The sequence below is a fragment of the Hyaena hyaena genome, unplaced genomic scaffold (assembly GCF_003009895.1).
Source record: "Hyaena hyaena isolate Hyena2069 unplaced genomic scaffold, ASM300989v1 scaffold_254, whole genome shotgun sequence".
In the NCBI taxonomy this organism is placed as follows: domain Eukaryota; kingdom Metazoa; phylum Chordata; class Mammalia; order Carnivora; family Hyaenidae; genus Hyaena; species Hyaena hyaena.
This window is the reverse complement of record NW_024080890.1, coordinates 523,308-547,092: the sequence shown is the minus strand read 5'-3', so window position 1 is coordinate 547,092 and position 23,785 is coordinate 523,308.

The following is a 23,785-nucleotide window of genomic DNA, read 5'->3' as shown; positions in this document are numbered from 1 at the left end:
GGGGGGGGGGGGGGGGGGGGGGGGGGGGGGGGGGGGGGGGGGGGGGGCTGGTGGTGAGTAGCAAGCCAGCAGCTGGCCAGAGAGGCCTGTCCCCAGGTGACTCGGGGGGCCATGCATTATTAATGTGGATCTTCTCGATTCCTTTCTGAAAGTGGGCGGGGAGTGAAATCGGTAATAAAGAACAATAGTAACGAGTTCTACTCGGAACAAGAAGAAAAAGCCCTGTGCTGCAGGGAAGTACCTTTCCCCTGGTGTGTCCCTCAGCTCAGCGGTGACTTCTGTGTCCCGAGTGGCAAACCTGAGGGGGGAGGGGAGCTGAGGTCTAGAGTCCTAGTGGCTCTTTTCCTCTTCATCACGTCGCTGGCCGACCTGAAGACCATATGAGTATATGCTGACACTAAAAGTGTCCCCCCCTTTGCCATATGGCATTTGCACATCACTCTGTAACAGCAGCTACAATTATTGTGAGGCGTTTTACGTGCAAATTATATTGTTAGATTCTTGAAACGGCTCCGTAAGGACAGTGGCATAGCCCTGTTCGCAGATGGAGAAACTGAGTCAGGAGACCGTGGCTGGCTTGTATGGCCAGCAAGCGGCAAATCTAGATTTCAAACAAAGGTCTTATTGAATCCAGAGCCCCTTGATGCCCAGACAACTCAACGTATGAAATAAAAGATCGACGTTTTTGAAACTAAGCGGTTGGCTTCACTTAAGTAGTCCTTTAACAACTTTTCGCTTCCAGAAGGCTACACCTGGTGGACCGGGGATCAGAAAGTGCCAGCTAAGAGGCCAGAAATGGACGCACAGTGGATATGATGTTGCACCGGGAAAGAACTCAGTGTGTGCGAATTTGTGTGTGCACGTCGTGGGGGTGAAATGAGGGGCTGTGTGAGGATGTGCGTTAGGAATGGGCGGATGGTTGGGTCAGGCTTCTACAGACTGATTTCTGCTTTGGACCTCCGTCCAGTCTAACGGGAGTGATTGGATGATTGTGCCTTTTATCAGGAAGGATACGCGTAATCCCTGTGTTCAGAGAGAAATCAGTCCGTTGGAACACCTTGCAAAGTAAGGCTTAGCCGTGGCGATTTTTGCCAGAATAAGACGGATGTCAGTTGTTAAATGAAGACTCCAATGGTTTGGGTTATCAGGAAGCAGATGTGAAAAGAGCAGTGAAGAGGTTTGCTGGGAGAGATGCCGTGGGGGCCGGGGGTCGTGGGGTGCGTCAGGGCGGGACCCCGGGGCCACGTGCTGGTCTGACGCAGTGAGAGGAGGCAGGGACGGTGGAGGGTGGAGGAGGAAGGACCTTGATGCAGCTCTGAGAAAGCCTCAGCCTGGGGTCCTCAGGTCCCGCTGGCGTGTGGAGGGCACTCTGTCGGGGGCCTCGAAGCCCCACGACCGCCTCACAGATGACATTTAGTGACTTGGCCGTCCACAGAAGCAGAATGACCTGGTAAAAATTAGTGCATGGCATGGGTCGTGCTGTGGTTGTGTTTTAGAAAGAGCCCCGTGGTTACGGAAGGTGCCTGAGGCCCATCTGTAGGCGCCTTCCCCGTACCTGCTTGGAGCAGGGTCCGCCGACGGGGGAGAACTGGGTGCACCCCTATGGGCAGCGAGGGTGAGAGCACGTGGCGGTCGTGCCTGGTGTCGGGGGGCAGGGTGCGCACCCCGACGGGCAGCGGGGGTGAGAGCACGTGGCGGTCGTGCCTGGTGTCGGGGGGCAGGGTGCGCACTGCTATACTGAACTCTAGAAGCTGTGTTGGAAGACGCATGTGGCCTCCCGCTCACTCTGGCTGCAGGCGAGCGTGGCATTTTCCTGGGGCCCCACCTGCTTTGTACCTTACTTTTCTTTACGTTTTACAGAGTTTCCGGCTATAAACATTTCTGCTTCTGTAAATAAAACTGTACATCAAAGTTGTGAACACCGATTGTGATGGGCCGGGCAGGAAGGTGGGCAGTGGAAACGTAGGCGGGAGGCGCTGGGGATGGCTCTGCGGACAGCAGTGATGGCCGAGTGCCTCTTCCCTCGGGTCTGCACGCCGGACCTCCCCTGCTGACTGCCCGCCCTACCCCAGCCGGCATGGCCCCAGCACGGACCCCCGGCCATCGTGGCCAGGTGGGCACAGGACTGGAGGGACTAGATCTTTGGTCTGCCAGGACAAGCCAGAAATCTGGGTTCTTTTTAAGAAATCTGGATTTTTACATACAGTTCTTTATTCTTTAACCAACTGTAGACCAAATAAAAAATGTTGTTGCCTGAAGTCAGCCTGTTGTACTTTGTACCTCATCTGGGCTAAAATACCCGTTTAGTGTCTGAACTGGAGTCACTGGGCTAATGGGCGCTTCTTGAACGCACGTGCGAGAGGCAAACACACGGACAGCGCCGTGTGCAGACGTCATACCCGCTAACCCTGGGCCTCTCCGACGGCGCATGTGGACAAGAGAAGGTGGCGCGAGAGAGCCAGCGTCCGGTGGGAAGCGGGAGCTCTGTCCGTCCCTGAGTGCACGCGGGAGGCCCTCCTCGGGGCTGCACGGAGATGAGGTCTGTGAGAACTGACCCTGACCCGCGCCAGCCGTGTGCACTTGTGTCTGAGGTGGAGGCGGCTGGGCTCTGGCACAGGGGCACGCACGCTGCTCCCGGCTGTTGCTCACACTCGCCCCACACTGCACGCCCACCAGCAGCCGTGCGGTGGGTCCCGTCCTTGCAGAGAATGGACACGAGCGTCGCGTCTGGTCGTGGCCTTGACGGGCACTTGCAGCCCCTCCCGGCGCTGACGGTCCCGCGTGTTTTCCCGGAGTCCCCCCGCCCGCGCTCCGCCTCGGCGCCTCCCGCAGGTCTGTGCCGTCCGCGTTCCCGTGTGCCCACGGGCTTGCTCCCGCGTCCTGTGTGCGACTCAGGCCTTTGCCCAGCTGTGTTCTGTCTTCTTACTCGATTCTGAGGATTAGAAACTCACTTCCTGTGGATTTATCCGTCCTGCCTTCTGTGGGCCATGCCATTTGCACGTCGCTAGTGGCCCTTCCTCACCTGGAGCACCGATGCCCCTCCTGTGTCTCCCTGTGGGGGGTCTGAGGTCTGCGTCCCTCGCGCAAGCCCCCCTCCCTCCGGGGCAGGCTCTCCGTGGGGAGAAGCAGGGAGCCCAGGGCCGTCTCCCTGCTGACCCAGTGCCACCGCGGCCCCGTCTGCCAGGTCCTCTGTCCCTCAGCCCGGGGCTCTGCACGTCCTTCCTGCGGCCCCTGGGGCTCCTGGCCCTTCCCGCTCTCTGCTCCCCGGGCTGAGCGTCAAAGTCGGCCTCTGGGTCTCGTGAAAACCTGTCAGGGTTTTGACCGCAGTCGCACGGACTCTGACACTGTCTTCCTGCTGTAAACCTGGCCTTGGCTCTGTCCGTGGAGGCGGCCGTGGCTTTCAGCGAGGCTCCAGCACGTTCTACGGCCTGTCCCACACTCTGCGGTCAAGTTCATTCCCGGGCGCCCTACTTACTTCTGTTGCTTTTGGAAAGGGCGTTTTTATTATTATTTTTTTTTATTTTTTATTTTTTTTAATGTTTTATTTACTTCTAGGAGAGAGAGAGAGAGAGACAGCGTGAGCAGGGGAGGGTCAGAGAGAGAGGGAGTCACAGACTGAACCAGGCTCCAGGCTCTGAGCTGGCAGTCAGCACAGAGCCCGACACGGGGCTCGAACCCACGAACCGCGAGATCATGACCTGAGCGAAAGTCGGACGCTTAACCGACTAAGCCACCCAGGCGCCCCAGAAGTGGCGTTTTTAAACTTTAGTTTTTATTAAGAACATTCTCAGACTCCTGGTTGGTGTTGAGCAGACGTGCATTTGGCGCAGGAAGTGCTCGGCCGGCCGCCGCTTCCCGGTCTGCCTCCTGTCATCCACACGTGGGTGTTCAGGGCTTTCTGCGTGGACTTGGCCGCCTCAGGACGGGATGGCGAGGGCATGTGTCTTCCGTACGCCTTCCTGCTCTGTGGCTGCGCCGGGGCCTCCCAGGTGGCGCTGGACGGAAGCGTGACACGGCGCCTTGTCTCGTTCCGGATTTTAGGAAACGCTGCCACCGCGTCCCCTCCCGGTGCTGGCGCGACTGTGGAGTGGTTCCACATCCTCCCCTGCTCCCCTGGGATCAGAGGCAGCAAGACCCAGAGAGACAGACAGAGAGGAGAGACGCCCGCCTCGGTCTCTCCTCTGACGTCAGGCGCTGGCGCCCGCACCAGGGGCCGTGGCCAGGAATGGTGTGCGAGCAGGCGCTGGGGACAGCGTGGCGCGGACGGAGTGCTGCCGTGGGGGCGCGGGGGCGCCGCGGTGCGGGCCCTGTGGCGGGACCTGCCGTGGAGGCAGCTTCAGTCCCGGGCCTGTGCCAGCGAGCGCATAGCGGACCCCTGGGCTCAGTGTCCCGGCCGCAATGGGCCTGACGCACAAACCCTGGAATTGCTCTAACTGCCCGTCTCCAAAGAGAATGAGGAGGAAACTTCCGGAATATTCACATGGTGGGAAAGAGAAGGAAGCAGTTGCACATGCAGTCATGTGTGTGTGAGTCTCTCGAGCAGAGGAAGAGGGAGGCCCGGAAGGCTGCCGAGCGCCTGATTGTATCCGCACAGAGCCGGCCGGGCCGCCCGCGCTGCTGGCCGTTGGGAGGGGGCTTCCCACCAAGGCAGGGGGCTGCACCCGCTCCGGGGGGCACTGCGACACCCCCTCCCCAGAGCCCCATGTTGGTCACACGGGTGTGTGGTTTGTAACAGCCTGAGCAGCACACGGGAGATGTGTGCGCTTGGCTACGTGTACTGTGTATTTAAATTACAAATTTTGAAAAGGATGGAAGAGGGAGATACCGATACAGAAGTCAGGCCGGACGTATCGTCCGCAGCCCAGAGAGCCTGGTCAGGGGGCCGGGAGCGCGGCCCGGTCAGAGAGCCACCTGGAGCCTGACCCAGACGGGGCCACAGAGGGACCCTCCCACCGCTGTCCCACTCAAACACACCGTGCGCGGCCCACACGGTCGCCCAGCAAGGAGGCGAGAGCAGGTAGCCTGGGCTCCCCCACAGGACAGGCCACGATGGACCGGGGGGCTCGGGAGAGTGCAGGGGCCGCAGGCTCATCTGGACACGGGCCTCCAGGGCCTGGTGGGAAAGCACCAGCCAACCGCGGGGTATGGTCAGCACCACCAGGCACCTGGTGGTGGCAGGAGGGTGGCGCAGGGCTCTGACGCTGAGGCTTGGGGGAGTGATGGGGCTCCTCACGGTCACACGCGTGACCAAGGTGTCCGCCACACTCCTGGGACGCATGCTCTGGGTACACTTTGCAGGTGTGAGGTGACCTGGGCAGGGCTGTGCACTCGCACCTCCCAGGGGCCCCGTTGGCTGAGCCGGGAGAGGCCACGGGCCACACGTGGCACACCTCAGAAAGGGGGCAGCCTTCCTTCCCCTCCCCCCCGCCCCCGGGAAGGCTCCTGGGTTTAGAGCGACGCGTGTGGGGTGAGGGGGTGAGAACCCTCTTCAGGCTTCCTGTAATGGGTGACGGCACCCTGGGAGGTTCCTTCCCGTGGGGGTGGGCCGGCGCGGCGGGGCTGCCTCCTCAGACCACCTCACCTGTTCAACAGGGAAATTATGGAAACGGAGAATCCTTATTTTTCTGTAGATGCCCCCTTTCAGGGTAAGAAAGTTCTCTCGTCCCTAAGTATATTTTGCTGGAAATGTTTTACGAAGACCCTCTCTGTGTGCAGTGAGTGGATCACGTAAGATTCGTCCATTCGTCTCTTGGTTTGGTGGAGCGCGCGAATAGGCTCTGCTTTCCTGGAAATACCCGTTCTGGCCCCGGCTGGCTCACGTCTGTGGTTGGTTGCTCTGTAATGGTTTGTCTGGGCTTGTCTGCCCCTGTGCGCCGGAGTGAGTTTGGATCACGGTCGTACCGCATCATACTGTCCCCGTCCGGCCCGGTGTCTGGGTCGTTCTGCTCTCCTAACTGGAGCTGGGCGCCGTGGCCCCTTTCTGTGCTGTGTAAGACACGTAAGCTCAAGAGCGTGTGTGTTTTATGTGGATTCTTGGTCTGCGTACCTCCTGATTCACGCCCTGGCTCGGCTGCAGATCTGTTCAGGTTTCTGAACCCTTTTTCCAGGGAGGAACGTGCATGAGTGAGCTGATGCTGTGTGACAGGTGGCCCCAGCACTTGGTGGCTTTAAACAGCAGCACGTGTCGTCTCCCCGTTTCCGTGGCCCAGGAGCCCAGGCACAGCCGAGTGAGGTCCTCAGACTCTGCGCTCTCACGGGCTGCTGTCTTACCTGAAGGCTCGATGGAGGGACTCCTTCCCAAGTTCACTCCTGCTTGGGCGTCAGGACTCAGTTCCTTGCCAGGAGCTGTCCTGAGGGCCTCCCAGCGTGGCAGCTTGCACATCAGACACACACGAGAAGCGAGGGGCAGAGCATGCCAGCAGGACGGAAGCCACGGGCAGAAAAGCCTCAGCCCAGACGTGGCCCACCTGCACTTTTGTTAGAAGCGCATTGCAGGGAGCAGCCCGCTGCCGGGGGAGGGATCACACAGGGGTGAGAACTGGGGGCCGTCTTCAGGCCGTCCACCACGCCGTCCGCGTCGTTGACGGTCTCGGTTTCTTGGTGCCAAGGTCAGGGTATTTTCTTCGTTTTTAAGTCTCTACCAAATCTGACGTTAAGCTCTCTTGTTCGTTGCTAAAATCGTTCTTGCCTTTCTTTTCTCTTGACTCATCTCAGCAGAGGTTTCTCTCCGATACCTCACTGCTCCCAGAGAGCTGGCGCTCCGTTCCGTGGCTCACTTCTTTGCTTTTCCCCGTCGTCATTTCTGGCTGTGCTCCTCCGGTCGATGCTGGCATTCTCTTTCTAGGTTACTGAGTTGACTCATTATTATTTTTTATCCTTTATTATTTTTTCTAAGCGTGGCTTCTTAATTTTCAGACTTTAATTTCTAGCCTGAGACTGTCAGGCTATAACCTTCCTCTCAGCTCAGCCCTGCTCTTCTTTGCATTTGGCACACGGTGTTTTCACTCTGCAGCGTGAGCACTTTACGTTCCCGTTCTTACTCTCCTGCGACCCGTGGGTGATACAGAAGCCACTTGTATTCCCTCAACGCATGGGGTTTTAGGTTGTGCTTGTATTACTGACTTTGGCCCAGAAGCCCTGCGTGCAGAGGACACGTCATGTGGCCCCGACTTTCCGGTGGTTTCTGAGACTTGGCTGGTGTCACGGCACACTGTGCTCTGGCCGCCGCGGTGGCTGCCCTGGAGTTGGCTGTCAGGCCAGCTGGCCTTCCTGTGCCCGACTCCGGTCTTCTCAGGCCCTTCTCCTCCCCCGTCCCTCTGGCAGCCTTCAGCCTCACCGTGGCACTGCTGGGGGAGGGGTCGCCGTGGCACTGCGGGGGAGGGGGTCTTTCCTCTCACTTATCCTGCTGCGGATTCTGTGTGCTTCCTGCAGATAAAGTGTTGTGCCTTTTAGCAGTTCTGAAAAAATCCCGGCCACGAGTTTGTTGAGCCGAGTCCACCGCACGCTGGACTTCCTGGCGCATCCGGTGGCCTCTTGTGGTTGCTGCTTGTGTTTGGGTCATTTTGCGCCACCTCCGGGGCGGCTCCCTCAGGCCTCCACACCTGCCGTCCCCTCCATCTCTCTGCTGCTCAACCAGCCCCTAGACTCTTCGTCCCACTGATCATATCTCTCGCTTCTAGAAGTTCTCTTTGGTCCCTTCCCAGCCCGCCCCCTCTCTGGCCTCATATTCTCGTATCCTGGCTCCCGGAAGCCGGGATCCCCCATGCTTGGCAATCCCGGGTCTTGTCCGTCCCCGTGAGCTCCCCGGGGAGGCGCTGACCGGGCACTGGGCTTAGGTTAATGGTCTGGACCCACAGAGGGACTTCTAACGGTGTCACTGACCAATCAGAAGGACAGTGATGCCGGCCCGGGGTTCTCACCACGGGGAGGGGCCAGAACAGCATGGACGTGGGTCACCCTGGGAGTCGGAAGCTGAAAAGACATTGTGAGTTTGGGTCACGGGGCTTTGTCCTCGGTGACCTTGGCTTTCCGTCGACTTCTCTGCCATCTGGGAGAGGTGACTCCTGCTTCAGAGTAAGCGGACTCGGGTTTGGGCAGCTGTTACTCCTCGAGGGACGCCTGCCTGGCCGCAGGAGAGCATAGGGCGCTCACCAGGCCTGGCTCGGGAGCAGGGTCCCCTCTGTCTGAGTACGTGACAGGTCACAGACGTGGCTTTTGGAACCAGAGAATCCATGGGAAGTCCTGCCTGGGACCCCCTTCCTCCCCGTCCCCTCCCCCCCCAGCCACTCCCTTGTGGACCCCCCAGCCTCCCTCCGGCGACTTCACGCTGCCCCGCCCCACCTTCCTCAGCTTCTGCTCCCGCCACACCTGCTCTTTGGCCCCCGAGCTGGGTTCTGCCTCGACTTCGCACACCTTCCCCTACAGCAGTCTTTCCCTCTTTGCCTGGTATTCTTTTTCTTTTATTATTATTTTTTTAATTTTAGAGGAGGAGTGCTTGACTGGGGGAGGTGCAGAGGAGAGAGACAGAATCTCAGGCAGGCGGCACGCTCAGGCAGAGCTCAACCCCACGACCCGGGGATGGCGGCCTGAGCTGAAGTCAGGAGTTGGATGCTTAACCGACCGCACCGCCAGGCGCCCCTTCCTGGTGAATTCTTACACACGCTTCACCTTGGTTGTCACTGTGCCAGGGAGGCCTTCCCCATGCACGCATGCTGCACCCACAGGAGTGTGCAGCCGGGGCCGCCGATAAGCACTTGGCACCGAGGTGAGCACACACGAGGCAGTGTCACACGTGGCGGCGGGTCGTGGCCGGGCCAGAGCACCCCGAGGAAGGTGAGGCAGGTTGGCGGGCGCCCCGCTGAGAAGGGAGGGTGAGGGTGGAAGCGAGGGCTCAGCTCTGCGCGGGCTTGTCCCCTGCGGCCTGTGACCAGGGTCCCCACGTGTGTCCTCTGACGCTGGCCTCTCCCTGCCTTTCCCCTTGGGGCGGAGCCGGAGAGCAGGGTGGCCGTTGTCTGCGCTATTGCCATACGTGGCCGAGACAGCGTGGCCACACCCCACAGAGCCACGCTGTGTCCTGCCCTGTTCCTGGGACACGGCAGAGGCCAGCATGTCGACACTGGCCACCCCGCCAGCGTGCGCCAGCCCCGGCTCCGCGTCGGTGCCAACTTCATGTTGTCCTTGTTGCTGAATCATTTCACGGCTCAGCACATCCGAGAGGAGCGTCTCCTTCTCCTTGAAGCCACCGGGCACTGCTCGCTGCTGGGTTCCCCAGTGGCCGTCGCGTGGCTGTTTGGAGGGGACGGGCGGGCCCCCCGGCCACCTGCTCTGGTGAGGCTGTGATGCCGCCTGCCTCCCTGGTGCGTGAGTGCTGCTTATGTGAGCCGGGGGGTCGCGGCGGCCCAGCGTCTGCTGCTGTGCGTGGCCTCAGGCTCCCGGGCCGGCCGGCCTGCTGTGTGGACAGCTTCTCTGGGGCTCGGTGGGGATATTTCCCTTCTGTCAGCAGTTTTGTTTGTGGCTGCTCATGGGTGTGTGCGGATCACCGTGTGCCCGTGGTCTTTTGACCCTGAACCTGCACATTTGCAGACACGGGTCTGCAGGACGGCTCTAACCGGAGTGAATTTTTCCAGTTACTCCTTTTAAGCCGCTCGCACACCTCCATCAGGGAGCAGACACGGCTCACAGGAGAGACGGGCGCCCAGCGTCCCCGTGTGCAAATGGCCGTCACCTGCATGCTTCAGGTGGGACTTACCTGCTCTGTGATGCCGGTGACAGCGGCGTGTTGCCTGCGCGTAGCTGGGAAGCTGGGTCGCCGGGCAGGTGACTGCAGAGCTGGCTCTCCCGATGCGGTGGGGTGTGGGCGCAGGGAGAGAGACGGACACTACAGCTAAGAGTTTAAGAGCGGCCGTCACAAAGCACCACGGACCGAGTGGCTTAACTAACAGACATATTTTGTCACAGTTGTGGGGGCTGGATGTCCAAAGTCAAGTCTGTGGGGTTGATTTCCTCCGGGGGCGGGGGGGGAAGGACGCGTCCCAGCAGACCGTCTTCTCCTGTCTCCCCACGTGGTGCCCTGCCTTCGTGTGTGTCTGTGTCCTTTTAAAGTAAGGACGCCTGTCCTTTGAGTGGGGCCACCCTGGTGACCTCCTCCTCACAGGTTACACCTGCTGGGCCCCTACTTTCAGAGGCGGCCCCACTCTGAGGCCCCAGGGCTAGGACGTCAGTGTGTGAACCTGGGGAGAGGCACCTCACCCACTGGGAGCGAGCTGCCCGGGGGTCGGGGGCTCTCGCAGACCCTGACCGTTAAAAGGCCACTGCTCAGCCCTGTGCCGCCACGGGCCTTCCAGCTGAGGGGTGCGGTGCCAGGTGCCGTGGTGACAGCCCCGTGGTCGGCCCCACAGCCTCCTGCCTCACGTGGGCGCCGACCCGGCCAGCGTCTGGTTCCCTCTCCCTGCGCTGTGGTGTCCGTGCTGTGATGGTGTGGCCCCTCCGGGGTCACACAGGCTACACCCGCGCCCGGGTCCCCTCCTGCTGTCTACCTCCAAACCGAGTCACCGCGAAGAAACTTCACGCAGGACAGGATCCCGGCGTCACTGGGATTCGGTCCCTGGGCGGTGAGAGACGGCGGCCCCCTGTGTCCGCCCGGCACGGGGAGGGCCGTGTCCAGTGGCTGACGGCCGTGCCTTAAGAAGAGAGTTTTTAGGAAAAGAGGAAAATTAAGGAAGTGATGGTAATTAGTCGTTGTTTATTCTTTGTCATTTACTGTGTATTTATTTCTAGAAAGAGATTGGTTTCTTCTTCCAAATTTTATAGAAGAAAAAGAAAACAGGGAGTATTTAATATTTAATAATTTTATCACACTTTTTATTTTGTAATTTGTGATTATATTGTATTTCCAAGAATGAGTTGGTTTTTTCTTTAGATTAGGGAATATGTTAGTAAGTGAACACACGTAAAATGCCCCCTGGAACCCAGCATAGGCTGGAGGGATTGATCACCATAGACACATTCAAAGCAAGAGAATCAGTGAAACTAAAAGCTTCTAAAAACCATGTAAATGGAAAAGGAAAATGGGAAGAAAACAATCCTGAAAGTGTGTTCTATCTGAGCTTGTGCTGCCTGACGCAGTGCCTAAGGCCACATGTCAGAGGGCCACGGCTTGCGGGGCCACGGCTCGTGGGGGGATCATGGCTTGTGGGGGGGCCATGGCTCATGGGGGGGCCACTGCTTATGGAGGGGCCACGCTTCATGTGGGCCCACTCTGAATTCACATGTGGTCTCACTGTGAAACGTGCATCTATATAAAGACTTAGTATGAAAAAAAGAACGTAAAATATCTCCTTAATGTTCTTTTACATTGATTAGGAGTTGAAACGATGATGCTTTGGATTTATTGGGTTAAATAAAATATTACCACATTGATTTTTTTGCTTGTTTTTTGTTGCTTTTTAATGCGGTGGCTAGAAAATACAAAAGTGGAGATGTGGCTTGCATCTGTGGCCCGCGTCATGTTTCCATGGGATGGGGCTGGTTGTGGTCCGAGTAGCTTCCCGGGACGGGGTGGGGGCGGCATGTGGCCCTGGGTGAAGTCCCTTATCTCTGGACCGTGCAGCCCCAAGAGTGAGTAAGGGGGGGTCTTGTGTTGTAAGTCTCTACCCGCTGGTCTCGATGCTGGCCTTGTGCGGTGCGGTTGGGACACAGAATGCTTAGGACGGGGCCTGGGAGTGTGGTTGACACTATCACCGGCCACCCAGTGTGGTTGACACTATCATCAATAAAAATTTTGTAATCGTTCTTTCCCAGAATAGAAATGGGTTTCGTAGATTGTCCACACCCAGAGCTTTAAAAGGATCTGTATTTCAGTGCTTGGGCACGTCTATACTACAAGCAGAGCGGGCCGGCCCACGAACACTGCCCTTCTTGTCTCGGGTGTAGCTGAGAGGCAGGCGGGTGGGAGCCTCCCCCCCCCCCCAGGTGCTGTGTCGGGCTCACAAGGCAGAGCATGCCTTCTGGCAGCATCTCATGGATGGCTGCATTGCTGGGACATTCTGTGTGTGCGGCAAGCAGACCTCATGGTGTTTGCATCCAAGTGCAGTCGGGCTCAGAACTCTGAGAATGGACGTCTGGGTGAAGGGTACGCTGTGGGAGCGGCCCCCTACGCACCTGCCCTGCCTCCCGTCGCTGTGACGACAGACACCCATGTCTGCAGGGCTCCCTGGGGAGAGCAGAGCGGTGGCGTCTGGAGGGCCACGGGCCTCCAGTGGCGTGGGCGTGGCGTGGGCCGCCTCTGTGCTGCGCCCTGGCTGGGCTGCGGGAAGCTGCCACCCAGCCCAGCCTGTGTCCCTGTCCTTGGGGCCCTGGGGACAGCAGGCCAGCCCAGACCCGGACGCAGGCTGTCTGGTGGGCGCATGTGCCGCAGGAGCAAACACCCGCCCCCACGGAGGCCCTTGCGGCGAGAGCGCGAGCCTGTCTTTACTGTGACATCTTGCACGTGGACATTTCAGGGGGAAGCGCCGAGCTGCTCTGCATCGGGAAGCGGTGGCTTAGAGGAGGTCGCATCTTGTTCCGTCCCGGCTGGTGACTGCGGTGGTGCTCACAGGTCCCACGGCCTCTGGAGGGCGAGGCCCAGGATAGGCGGCTCCAGGTTCCACCCCCGCCCGTGCTGGGACCCCGCAGGCATGAGCGTCCCCAGGCTGTGGGAGCATGAGCTTGTGGCCTGAGGGCCCTGGTGGCCAGTTGGTGCCCATCACTCCCGTGGCCTAGCTCTCGAGTCCACCCACTGTGTCCTCTGCTAAGCAGCCTCTGGCGGGGACGGCCGAGTCCTCAGCGACTTTCTTCCCAGGCCTGTGTTCCCGTGTCAGAGCCTCCTTGGACGCCTCGGAATAGTCTCCAGGGCTGGGGGCCGGGTCCCGTGTGCGGCCGGTGGCCTCCCCCCTCCCCCCCTTCTCCCCCCTTTCCTTCTGCCTCTTCTGTGTCATGGAGACATCTGAGCGCAGCTGCTGCAGGTAATGCCTTTCTCCATCAATGTGCTTTGACGGCCGCCTCGCTGCGTTCAGAGGAAGCACGTGCAGTAACGAGTGACCGCGGCCCCTGTTCGCTCTCGCTGCACCTTCTGCACTCGCTCTGGAGCACACGTGCTTCCCAGTGGCAGCGAATGTGGTCGCCGCCCGCTCCTGTGTCACCCACCGCACGGCTGGTGTGGTCACTGCGGCCACTGGCCGGGGATGGTGGGCTGCGAGCGTGGGCCCCAGGCAGTGTGGACGGCGCGCGTGCCGCCTCCCCCGTGACCCTCCGCATGCAGCTCACAGCCCCGCTCTGCCCTGCCGCCATGTGGCAGGGGCCCCGCCACGGGTTTGGTGCCACGGCAGTGTGGGCCCCGTGACCAGGGCGGCGGTGGTGCCCCGGAGCAGAGGCTCGGGTCCGCGATTCCCTCCACTCGCTCCTGTCACCGCCTGAGTCCCGATTCCGAGGCCGACGGCGTCGTCCCAGTGGGCGGCCCAGGCGCGTGCGGGGGGCGCGTTCCCAGAGCGGGGTCAGGGCGCACGGGGGCTCCGGCCCCAGTTCTTCGGGTTTTCCGCACCTTCTTCAGCACGTTTTTGTCCTTTGAGCTGCGTCTCTGGTTTCCCGTTGTTAAAACTGTCAGGTCCCGCCTTCCCTTTAAAGCTCTCGCCGCTCGCACTGGCTCTGCCTTCCCGACTCCTTGTGCAAACCGTCCGTTCTGTTCGTCCTTTCAAAGAACCAACTTTCTGGCTCTCTGTATGGTCTTTACTTCATTGATTTCTGCTTTTTAAACAATTTCCTTGCTTCCCTTTCAACGTACTTTTTGTTTTTCTAACCTCTTGCGTTATGTTTAACGTCATTTGCTTTCAGCCTTTAACATTTTCCCACCGTGCCCTGAGGTGTGACCTTCGATCCCTGGACTGTTTTGGCAGCAGCCTTTACAGGTTGTGCTACGGAATATTCTTGTTACTGTTCCATTCAGGGGGTTGTTAAATGTGTGACTGTTCTGTCTTGGGGAAAGTTCTTCTGGGTTTCCAAGCATGTGCTGATCTTACCAAGTATCTTCTTGTTGCCTTTTTATTTTTTTTTTAAATGTTTTTATTTCTAGGAGAGAGAGAGAGGCAGCGTGAGCAGGGGAGGGTCAGAGAGAGAGGGAGTGACAGACCGAAACAGGCTCCAGGCTCCGAGCTGGCAGTCAGCACAGAGCCCGACGCGGGGCTCGAACCCACGAACCGCGAGATCATGACCCAAGCGAAAGTCGGACGCTTAACCAACTAAGCCACCCAGGCGCCCCTCTTGTTGCCTTTTTAAATTATTGTTATTTTTTAGCTTCAGTAGATTGTGCTCTGAGACTGTGCCCTGACCGGTGCTGGATTCTGGAAACTTCTCTGAGACTTGCTTTGTGGCCCAGCGTACGGTCAGATTTCAGAACCGCTCTGTCTTTGGAATGATCGCTTTCTGCGGTTGGTGGGGACGCGTGTTCTGTGTAGGTTCCTGACCGTCCCTGTCAGGCTGGCAAACTGCAGCCTGTGGGGTGATGCTGGCTTGCCACCTGTTTGTAAAACGGAGCGTCGCGGGATCCCAGCCCGTACCCATTCGTGTCTGTGGGAGAGACCATCTGGCCTCAAAAACCCTACAGCATTGACTTTCCGGCCCTTTCCAGAAACGTGTGCCAACTCCCACGTCCTCTTCGATGTCTTAGATCTAGCATTCCGTCCGCTACCGCAGGGGTCCGTCAGAATCTCCCGCTGCCACTGCCCACCTGCCCACTCTTGCGCTATCACCCGCTCTTGCTTTGTGTATTTGAGGGGGGTTATCGGTGGCAGTTTCTCAGTCCTGGTGGGGGAGCGACTGCCCGCGTGATGTGGTCGCACCCCCTGCGACGCGCTGGGCTCCGCCTCTCCCTTGAAGTTGGCACGCGGATCCGGCTACTTTGGGTTCTCATGCTCTTAACCTTTCTGTCTCTTTGTATCGGGAGGAGCCCCGGGAGGAGGTCTCAGTAGAGTGTGTTCATTTTAACTGAAGTCTGACAATCTTTTTTAAAAAGTCTGACAAGTAAAATGTCTTTTAACCGGAGCCTTTATCCAATTTCCTTAAATATAATTGTCGATGGACTCGAGTTTAAACCTGCCCCCTTGTACTTTGCTGACTGCTCTATCTGCCTCCCTTCCTTGCCCTGCTTTGCTTTTTTTTTTTTTTAAGGCAATAACTGATCCTTTCTTTTTGTTTTCCTCCTCTATTGGCTCGGAAGTTATAGATTCTTCCTATAGTTTTCTCAGAAATTACACCATTCTTACTGTCAATCACCTAAAGTTAACCAGGGCTTTACTCTTGGGACAACTCTGGGGTCCCGGGCGCACCCCAGGGTCCCTTCCCAGTGCAGGTGTTGCTGCGTGTTTAAAACCTTTGAACGTCACTAGACTTTGTTGCTGTGTTGTTAACGTTACTCTTTTGTTTCAGATTTATAACACATTTCCCGCTGTCTTTGCTTTTTATTCTGGTTTGTGTCTCGGATTTTCCAGGTGAGAGCACTTCCTGCTTGAAGGGTACGTGTTACATTCTGTGGGCTGCGAGCCCTTCCCGTGTCTGCCTGTCTGGCTGGCTGTCTGGCAGAGTGCTCGGCTTTCCCCGCCCCCTCGGGTGTGCGCTGGGTGGGATGGGCGGGCGGCCCCTCCAGCACGTTGAGGAGACGGCCTGGGACGTCCTCCGTGTGCTGAGAAACCTCGCCAGGCGCTCTCTTCTGGGCGGTAATCTGTCCTCTGTGGCCGGTTTTTAGGTCAAAATTAAAAACCTTTGTGTTTCGAAGGATACCATCAAGAGAGTAAAAAAGACAACCCACAGAATGGAGAAAATATTTTCAAATCACGTTCTTGGCCGGGGTCTCGCAGCCAGAATAGAAGAAGGGCTCTTGTGAGCGTAGGGCTGGGCTCTTGGCCCGACTGGGGGCCGAGGAGGAGGAAGGCCTTGCCGCCTGCGGCCTGGGCTCCGGCCACGGGGGTGAAGCCCCAAGACACGCCTTCCCATGGCTGCGGCCCCCCGGCCCCCGCCCCGGTGTGGAGCAGTGCGCCCTCTGCTCCGCATGCCGGAGAATCAGCCACTGTTCCAGAACCTTCTTGGGCACCACCTGGCCTCTAGCTTCTCCTGCCTCAGCCCTGGCTCAGGCTCCAGAGAAAGGGTGACTCAGGTGACGAGCTACTTATGACACATGTCAGTGATGGTTGACCTCACTGACTAAATTGGGAAGAGGTCGTTAATGGAGAAGAAGGGCCTTGAGCGTCTCCACTCTGGGCACGCGGTCACACTCGGGCACTGGCTGGTCTGTTTGCTAATTAGCTTCAGGCTCGCGGCTCCGGCCAGACACGGGCGGCCAAGCTCTCCCAGCGCCCCTTCCAAGCTAGCAAATGTGCTTTTGACGAGAAGCTTCCATTGAGAGTGAGGGATCCAAGAGCAGAAAGAAAAGGTAAAAATTTTCGTTCTTTGCAAGAGGCGGGTTTACGCCGGCTGCATGGTGGTCAGACCTTTCCCGGGGGCGGGGCCTCTGCCTCGACCACAGGCTGGTGTCCTCCTGTGAGCTTCATCGTTCAACATGTTAGACACGTGCACTTTGGATCAGAGAAAAACTGAATTAAAAATACGAGGTGGGGCGCCCGGGGGGCTCAGTGGGTTAAGCGTCTGACTCTTGGTTTTGGCTCAGGTCATGATCTCACGTTCCTGAGATTGAGCCCCACATCGGGCTCTGTGCTGACAATGTGGGGCCTGCATGGGATTCTCTCCCTCCCTCCCTGTCCCTCTCTGACCCTCCCCTGCTCGTGCACACACGCATACTCTCACTCTTTCAAAATAAACTTAAGAAAATACAAGGTTCTAACCCCGCTTGTAGCCACGTGAGGGGTGACAGGGACTAGATGTCACATCCCGCCTGAAGCAGCTGGAAGCGCATAAAAGTGTGCGAGGCTGCAGGATCCGATGCCGCGCAGTGGGGCCCAGGACAGTCGTCCCTGTGAGGGGAGCCCCCAGGCCCCCGGCCCGCTGTGCCCAGTGTCAGCTGAGCCCAGGGAGAGGGAGCCTAAGGCCAGCGGGAGACGGTGTGGCATTACGGGGTTCCACCACGGCTAGAATTTGTGGGGAGAGCATCGGAGAGGAGAAGGGGCTCTAGAGAGCTCGGAAGGGGTCCTTGTGGTCGTTGGTTGAGCACTGATCCGTGCACATGAGTGTGTGGACCATCGAGGCAACGGGAGAAGGTGCTGGAGAGGAGTGGGCGGGACCGTTCACGCGGGCCACACGGGGCGGGGGACGGAGTTTAGTTTATGTTCTCACCAGACAGGTGGGAGACCTCACAGTTCAAAGGGCCTGGGGTAGAGTACGCAGAAGGGCATTGCCTCACCCCTGCACACAGCCTGCTCAGGCTTCCCCAGCAGGGCTTTCAGCAAGCCTTGAAGGCATCAGGCTGATATCAGTCAGTTAGCCGTGTCCTGAGTAGAGATCACGGTCCTGGAGGGACTCAGCAAACGCAGCCTGGACAGCATCGAGCTCTGCGTCCAGCGCCAGTCTGCCAGCACCTGGGGAAATACCACCCAGGAGAGGGGAGAAAGCAGCCGCTAGAAACAGATTCGGGTGGGACCACACCTGTCCCGACAGGAGAGTTAGCAGACAAGGGGGTCACAGCGCCAGTTATAAGCATGCTCCGTGTGCTCAATGACACAGAGGAGATGTGAGCAAGGAGAAGATGGAAGACGTGGAAAGTCTTCCAGAGAAGAAAACACGCTGGGCGGGGTTCAGAGCAGGTCAGCTTCGCAGAGACCAGGCAGGTATGCGTGAAGACACGGCCCGAGAAGCACAGAGAGCAGCTGGGGGGAGACGGGAGCTGAGCCTCGGCGCGACCGTGTGAGTGGGGTCGCGTACGGAATGGAGTCCCGCGGGGAGGTGTGCGCGGTGGGCGACACTTGAAGATGATGGCGAGCTGTTTTCCAGGGATGATGAAAACTCACTCCCGGCTCCACAAACTCCAGAGGAAACATGAAGAAAACCACCCCAGCGCTCATCGTAATCAGATTTCTGGAAATCTAAAAAGCAGCCGGAGGGAACAAGCTGCTGCGCACGGAGGAACGGCGGTGACGTTGGAGCTCACGTCTCCAAAACTGAGAGAAGAAACCTGCAGGCCGCAGTTCCGGACACAGCAGATCGTCTGACCAGAGTGAAGGACCGACAAAGACTTTGCAGAACTTGGGGCGCCTGGGGGGCTCCATCGGTTGAGCGTCCAACTTCGGCTCAGATCATGATCTCATGGTCCGTGGGTTCGAGCCCCGCGTCGGGCTCTGTGCTGACAGCTCAGAGCCTGGAGCTGCTTCAGAGTCTGTGTCTCCCTCTCTCTCTGACCCTCCCCTGCTCATGCGGTCTCTCTCTCTCTCTCAGAAGTAAATAAAAAACATTAAAAAAAAAAAAACCTTCAGGGCTGATTTACTGTTTAAAGTAAAAATAATAACGGTCTTGGAGAGCTGACAATGTAATTAGATGTCAAAGGTTTGCAAGAATGTAGCACAAAGTCTAGGAGGGAGCAAATGGAAACTGTTGTAAAGCTGTGAAAATACACACCAAGTGTTAAAATATTGGAAGGCAGGCAGTGAGGGAGTAAGGATGTGTTGTAAGCCCTACGGGGCTGACATTACAGTCAACGATGGGCTACAGCTGACAAGCTGCAGGAAGGACATGGAATCATTTGGAAAATCCTGAGTCCAGAAGAAGACGCAAGAGAGGGAAACAATGAAGCAAAGAGACTCAGATAAGACAAACAGGGGATGGATTTAAACCCAACCATAGCGACAGTCCCATGGATCACGGACAGCCTGAAGACTCTAAATAAGAGACATTTTGTCAGAGATTGTCAGACCAGATAAAAACGATTGATTAAAGTACCATTCGCATTAAATATAAACACTTAGGCTAAGGGTCAGAAAAAGATGTACCGTGCAAATGGGAATCCAAAATGCCTGAGTCAGATAAGTTCGATTTCAGGACCAGAAGTATTTCCCAGAATAAGGATGGTGTGTTGTGGTGGTGAAGGGGGGGAGCTCATCAAGAACACATAACGCTCTGCACGTGTGTGCCCTTGATAACAGCCTCCGGATGCAAGCAGCACACATGATGTGCTTAAAAGGCCAGTGGGAGACCAGCCCTGTGCCAGCAACCGACGGATCCAGTAGTCATAGAATTGGTACAGATGTAGAAGGTGTGGACCGTGCTGTCAGCCAGCCTGCCCCGCCTGGTGCTGATGGAGGAGGGTCCTTCTCAGGGGCGTGTGGGATGTTCACCGAGACCGCATTCTGAACAGTAAAACCAGTCTCGGAAGGGAGAAGGAGTCAGCTGCACAAAGTAGTTTCTCTGACCAGAGACTTAACTAGGAATCAGTAACTGAAAGCTGTCTGGAAAATCCCCAAATAACTCTTCTCAGTAGCCCTGGTTCAAAGAGGAACGTAGACAACATTTTGAAATTAGTGAAAGCAGACACACACTGTGTCAGTCTGTGAGATGCAGGGACGATGATGCTTGGGGAGAGATTTGTGAGCGTCAAGTGAGAACATAAAACATTTCTCAAATCAATGATTTGAGCTTCAGCCTTAAGAAAAAGTGAGCAAAGGAAATAACGAAGAGCAGAAATCAATGAACTAGAAAACAATAGAAAAAAACCCCCAAAAGTTGGTTCTTTGAAAGGATCATTATAATTGATAAACCCCTAGCTAGAAGGATTAGAAAAGAAAGAGAAGAAAAATGACCTAAATCAGAAGCGAGAGATGAGAAATCACTACATGTCCTGTAGGCGTTAAAATGACGACAAGGGGGCTATTCTGAAAAGGTTTATGCTGGAAAGTCTAGAACATGGATGAAATGGACGAATTCCTGGAAAGATGCAACTCACTAAAACTTCCGCAAGTCAAAATAAAGAGCCCAAATAATCCTGTACTTATTGGGAAATTGAACTTATTTACTTATTATTTTTAGAGAGAGATCGTGTGTGAGCCAGGGACAGGCAGGCAGGCTCCGTCCTCTGTGTAGAGTCCAACCCAGGACTCGATCCCACAACCCTGGGATCGTGATCTGAGCCGAAATCAAGAGTTGGACACTTAACCGACGGAGACACCCAGGTGCCCCAGGCCACAATAATTTTGAAGAGAGAAACAAGAGCCTGCCTAGTTTTAAGACTTTCTCCAGTGCTGTAGCAATAGAGGCATCGTGGAACTGGGAGCAGAGGTATGCGTGAAGGTCAACGGGAAAGAACGGATTCCAGAAATAAACCCCCACTTCTAGTTCGTTATTTGCAACAAAAGTGCTGATGTAATTCAGTGGGGAAATAATAGTATTTTCAACAAATGGCACCAGCACTGTTGGGCCCCCTGCGTGCGAAAACAACGAACCTTCGTCCCCCTTCGTTGCCTATTAAAAATTAATTCAGATAGATTACAGACCTAAGTGTGAATGCTAAAACGGTGAGATTTACAGACGAAAAAACGTGGGGTATGCACTCAGTGCAATATTATTCAGCCTTGTAAACAAAGCTCTGACCCGCGCTTCAGCATGGGTGCACCTCGAGGACTTCATGCTTCGTGAACTAACCCAGAGACGGAGGGACAGATGCGGGACGAGTCCTCTTACGTGGGGTCCCGGGGAGCGGCCAGGCGCGCAGAGACGGGAGGCAGGACGGTGGGCGGCGGGGCTGTGGCGGGGCTGGGAGTCTGTGTGTCCTGGGGACAGAGTTCCCCTTCAGGAAGGTGAGGGTCCTTGAGACGGAGGGCCGGGGGCACACAGTGTGAACGGACGCAGCACCGCTGACCTGTCTGCTGTGTGACCACAGGTTCAAACAGACAAAAACACGGGCCGCACTTAGCCAGGGAGCCTGGGCTTTTGCTTAGTGGATCCTGGGCTGAGGCTGTGCGGGTGAGGGGGCTGCCCTGGAGAGGGGCCCAGCGCCCGCCGGGTCAGGGTGGGGGGCGGCCGTGAGCGGGCTCTGTGGGTGCTGGGCAATGCGGGACCTGTGCATCCAGGGGGCGGAGGCTGGCGGCCAGTCTCCACCTCTCGGGGCAGCCCCACCCCCACCCCGGCGCTGTCCCTGAGGCTGCAGGGACAGGGACGTTGTTTGGCCTTTCCTGGATGTGACCTCTGGACCTCTCTGGGTCCGTTTCCAAGCCATCTGTTGGGCCTCCTTACCCGGCAGCGGGGAGGGTGGATGGCACGTGCGAGGGCCCCAGGGAGGCCGTGTCCCTGGGTTTGCCCAAGTCAGTGGAACACGCACCCACAGCCCTCGGCTTCTCCGGGGCAGCCGCCTTCCCAGTCGGGAGCTCGGCTCGTGCGCCGGCCGGTGCGCGGCTTCCCGGTCCCGCGGACGTGCAGTGAGCTGGTGCCTCTTACATTTAGACCTTCAAGCTGGAGACCCTGAGGACGGTTGCCCTCTGGCTCTGCTGACCCCGTGCCTTGGTGACTCAGGAGGCGGAGACACAGGTGTGTGTGTGGCTACTTCTGCTCCCGGGAAGAGCCCGGGTCCGGCCCGGTGACCTGGACCTGCCGCTTGCTGGCCACCGTGGGAGCCCAGCCACGAACGCCACGCTTGCCGGTCCGGCCTCGACGACACCGAAGGGCCCACGTGGGGCACAGTCGGGCCTCACTACGGGGCCGATAGTTTTCTTAAGGAGGCTTATACTTTAAAGTTTCCCTATGGCCCAAAGGGTATTGATTATAATCAGTCCCTGTTTGTCTGGTAAGGCGCCCTCCCTTCCGTTCTTTCCGGGGAGGGGTGAGCTGCGCTAAGGAGGGGCCACACCACAAACGCGGAGCGGCCCGGGAGCCCCGGTGGGGTGTGGCTGCGGGCGGCGGCCAGCGGAGCCGGGTCTGGGTTTTGTTAGCAGACCTGGAGTCCAGGGCGCTTCGTCAGCGCACAGGTCGGCGGCCATCAGCTCGGACGTCCAGGGCTGGGCGTGTGACCCGGGGGCCCGTGTGCACGCTTGCCGTGGGAGAGCCGTGCGTGCGTCGGTGGTCAGCTCCTGTAGCCCCGCGTCCCCCGCAAGCCCAACGATAACCAGCAGCCTCCGCGGAGGGCGCTCCTTCATCGGGGCCTGAGGACAGAGCCGGGGCCGCAGCGTGGCCTCTGGTGGCCCTGGCCTCTCTGTGCCCTCCCACGCCAGCTCCCAGCGGTCAGGGGTCCTTTGGGTTCCCTTCTTCGTCCGCACGCACTCTCGGGATCTGCTGCCGCTGGGCGATCGAGTGACAGTTTCCTTTTCCACTGGTCGAGCCGCCACCATACGACCCCTGAGCAGGGGGGATGGTGGCCTTGCCGCCGAGTGCTTTCTGCACAGACGAGTCCCAGCCACCGTGGGAAGGCAGCTTAACCTCCTGAGCAGTGATCACAACAGTGTGTGCAATGACTGCCACCACTTTTAGGGCCTGAGGGGGTGGACAGAGACCCGCGCTAGCCCCAGACCATCTGCACTTGGGGTCACGGCTTCTGTGAAATAATATCGTCGCTGAAATACGCCGCCCCAGTGGCCCCTCTTGGGTTCTCAGGCATCAGTCTGCTCGCTGTCTCTGTAGACTGTAGTATTTCATCACGAGGGCCGGTTTGCTCAGCACCGATGGGAATGTGATGTGCACACTAACTGCTGGCCGCGACTCTGAATGAAATTAAATGGATGAAACTTAAATGAATGAAATGAATGAAAATTAAACCCCACCAGTGTGGTGTCTGTGCAGTGCCGGACTTGATGAGGGTGTGCCGCCGTGAGGTACTTGCCCGTGGTGGAATGTGACATGTGCCCCAAAGAGAGCGGAGGGTGCCTCACGTCACTCAGACCTGCTGTGGCCTGTGTGTACCGTGAACCTCATCCAAGGCCCTGACGTGGGGAGGTGCCTTACTAGCTAAGAGGGCAAGGGAGGGGGAAGGCCATGGTGCCTGCAGCTCTAGGTGCACGGGCTCCAGGTGCGGGGGCTCCAGGTGCGGGGGCTCCAGGTGCGGGGACTCCAGGTGCACGGGCTCCAGGTGCACGGGCTCCAGGTGCGGGGCTCCAGGTGCGGGGGGGCTCCAGGTGCACGGGCTCCAGGTGTGGGGGCTCCAGGTGCGTGGGCTCCAGGTGCACGGGCTCCAGGTGTGGGGGCTCCAGGTGCGTGGGCTCCAGGTGCACGGGCTCCAGGTATGAGGGGCTCCAGGTGTGCAGGGCTCCAGGTGCATGGGCTCCAGGTATGAGGGGCTCCAGGTGTGGGGGCTCCAGGTGCCTGGGCTCCAGGTGCACAGGCTCCAGGTATGAGGGGCTCCAGGTGTGTGGGGCTCCAGGTGTGCAGGGCTCCAGGTGTGGGGGCTCCAGGTGCACGGGGTTCCAGGTACCATTCCTGCTGCTGTGTGAGGAGGAACTCTCTCTACCCTGGAAGTGGTGAGGGCCCAAGCAAAGGGCTCAGACTTTGGCTGCCTTGTTTCTCGAGGAGGCAGATGGTGGGCAAGGTAAGCTCTTTCCCGGAACAAACAAATGTGATCCATGTTCAGGGTAGGGAGTTAGGCTGTTGTTCCCGCCTCAGAGACAGAGGGTTGGAACTTAATAAGCAAGGAAGGTAATTTTTTCCTTAACATTTAAATTTTAATTATAAAAGTAATACATGCTTATAAGAGTTCAACACAGTTCCAAATCTAACGATTAATCAAAATTTCATTGTCACTCCACCCCAGGTCCCACTCTTCCCTGGCTCGTGGTTGACCCTTCCAGAACTTGTGACAATACTCGTAAGAACATACAAACACAGAGTTTCCACAGATGTG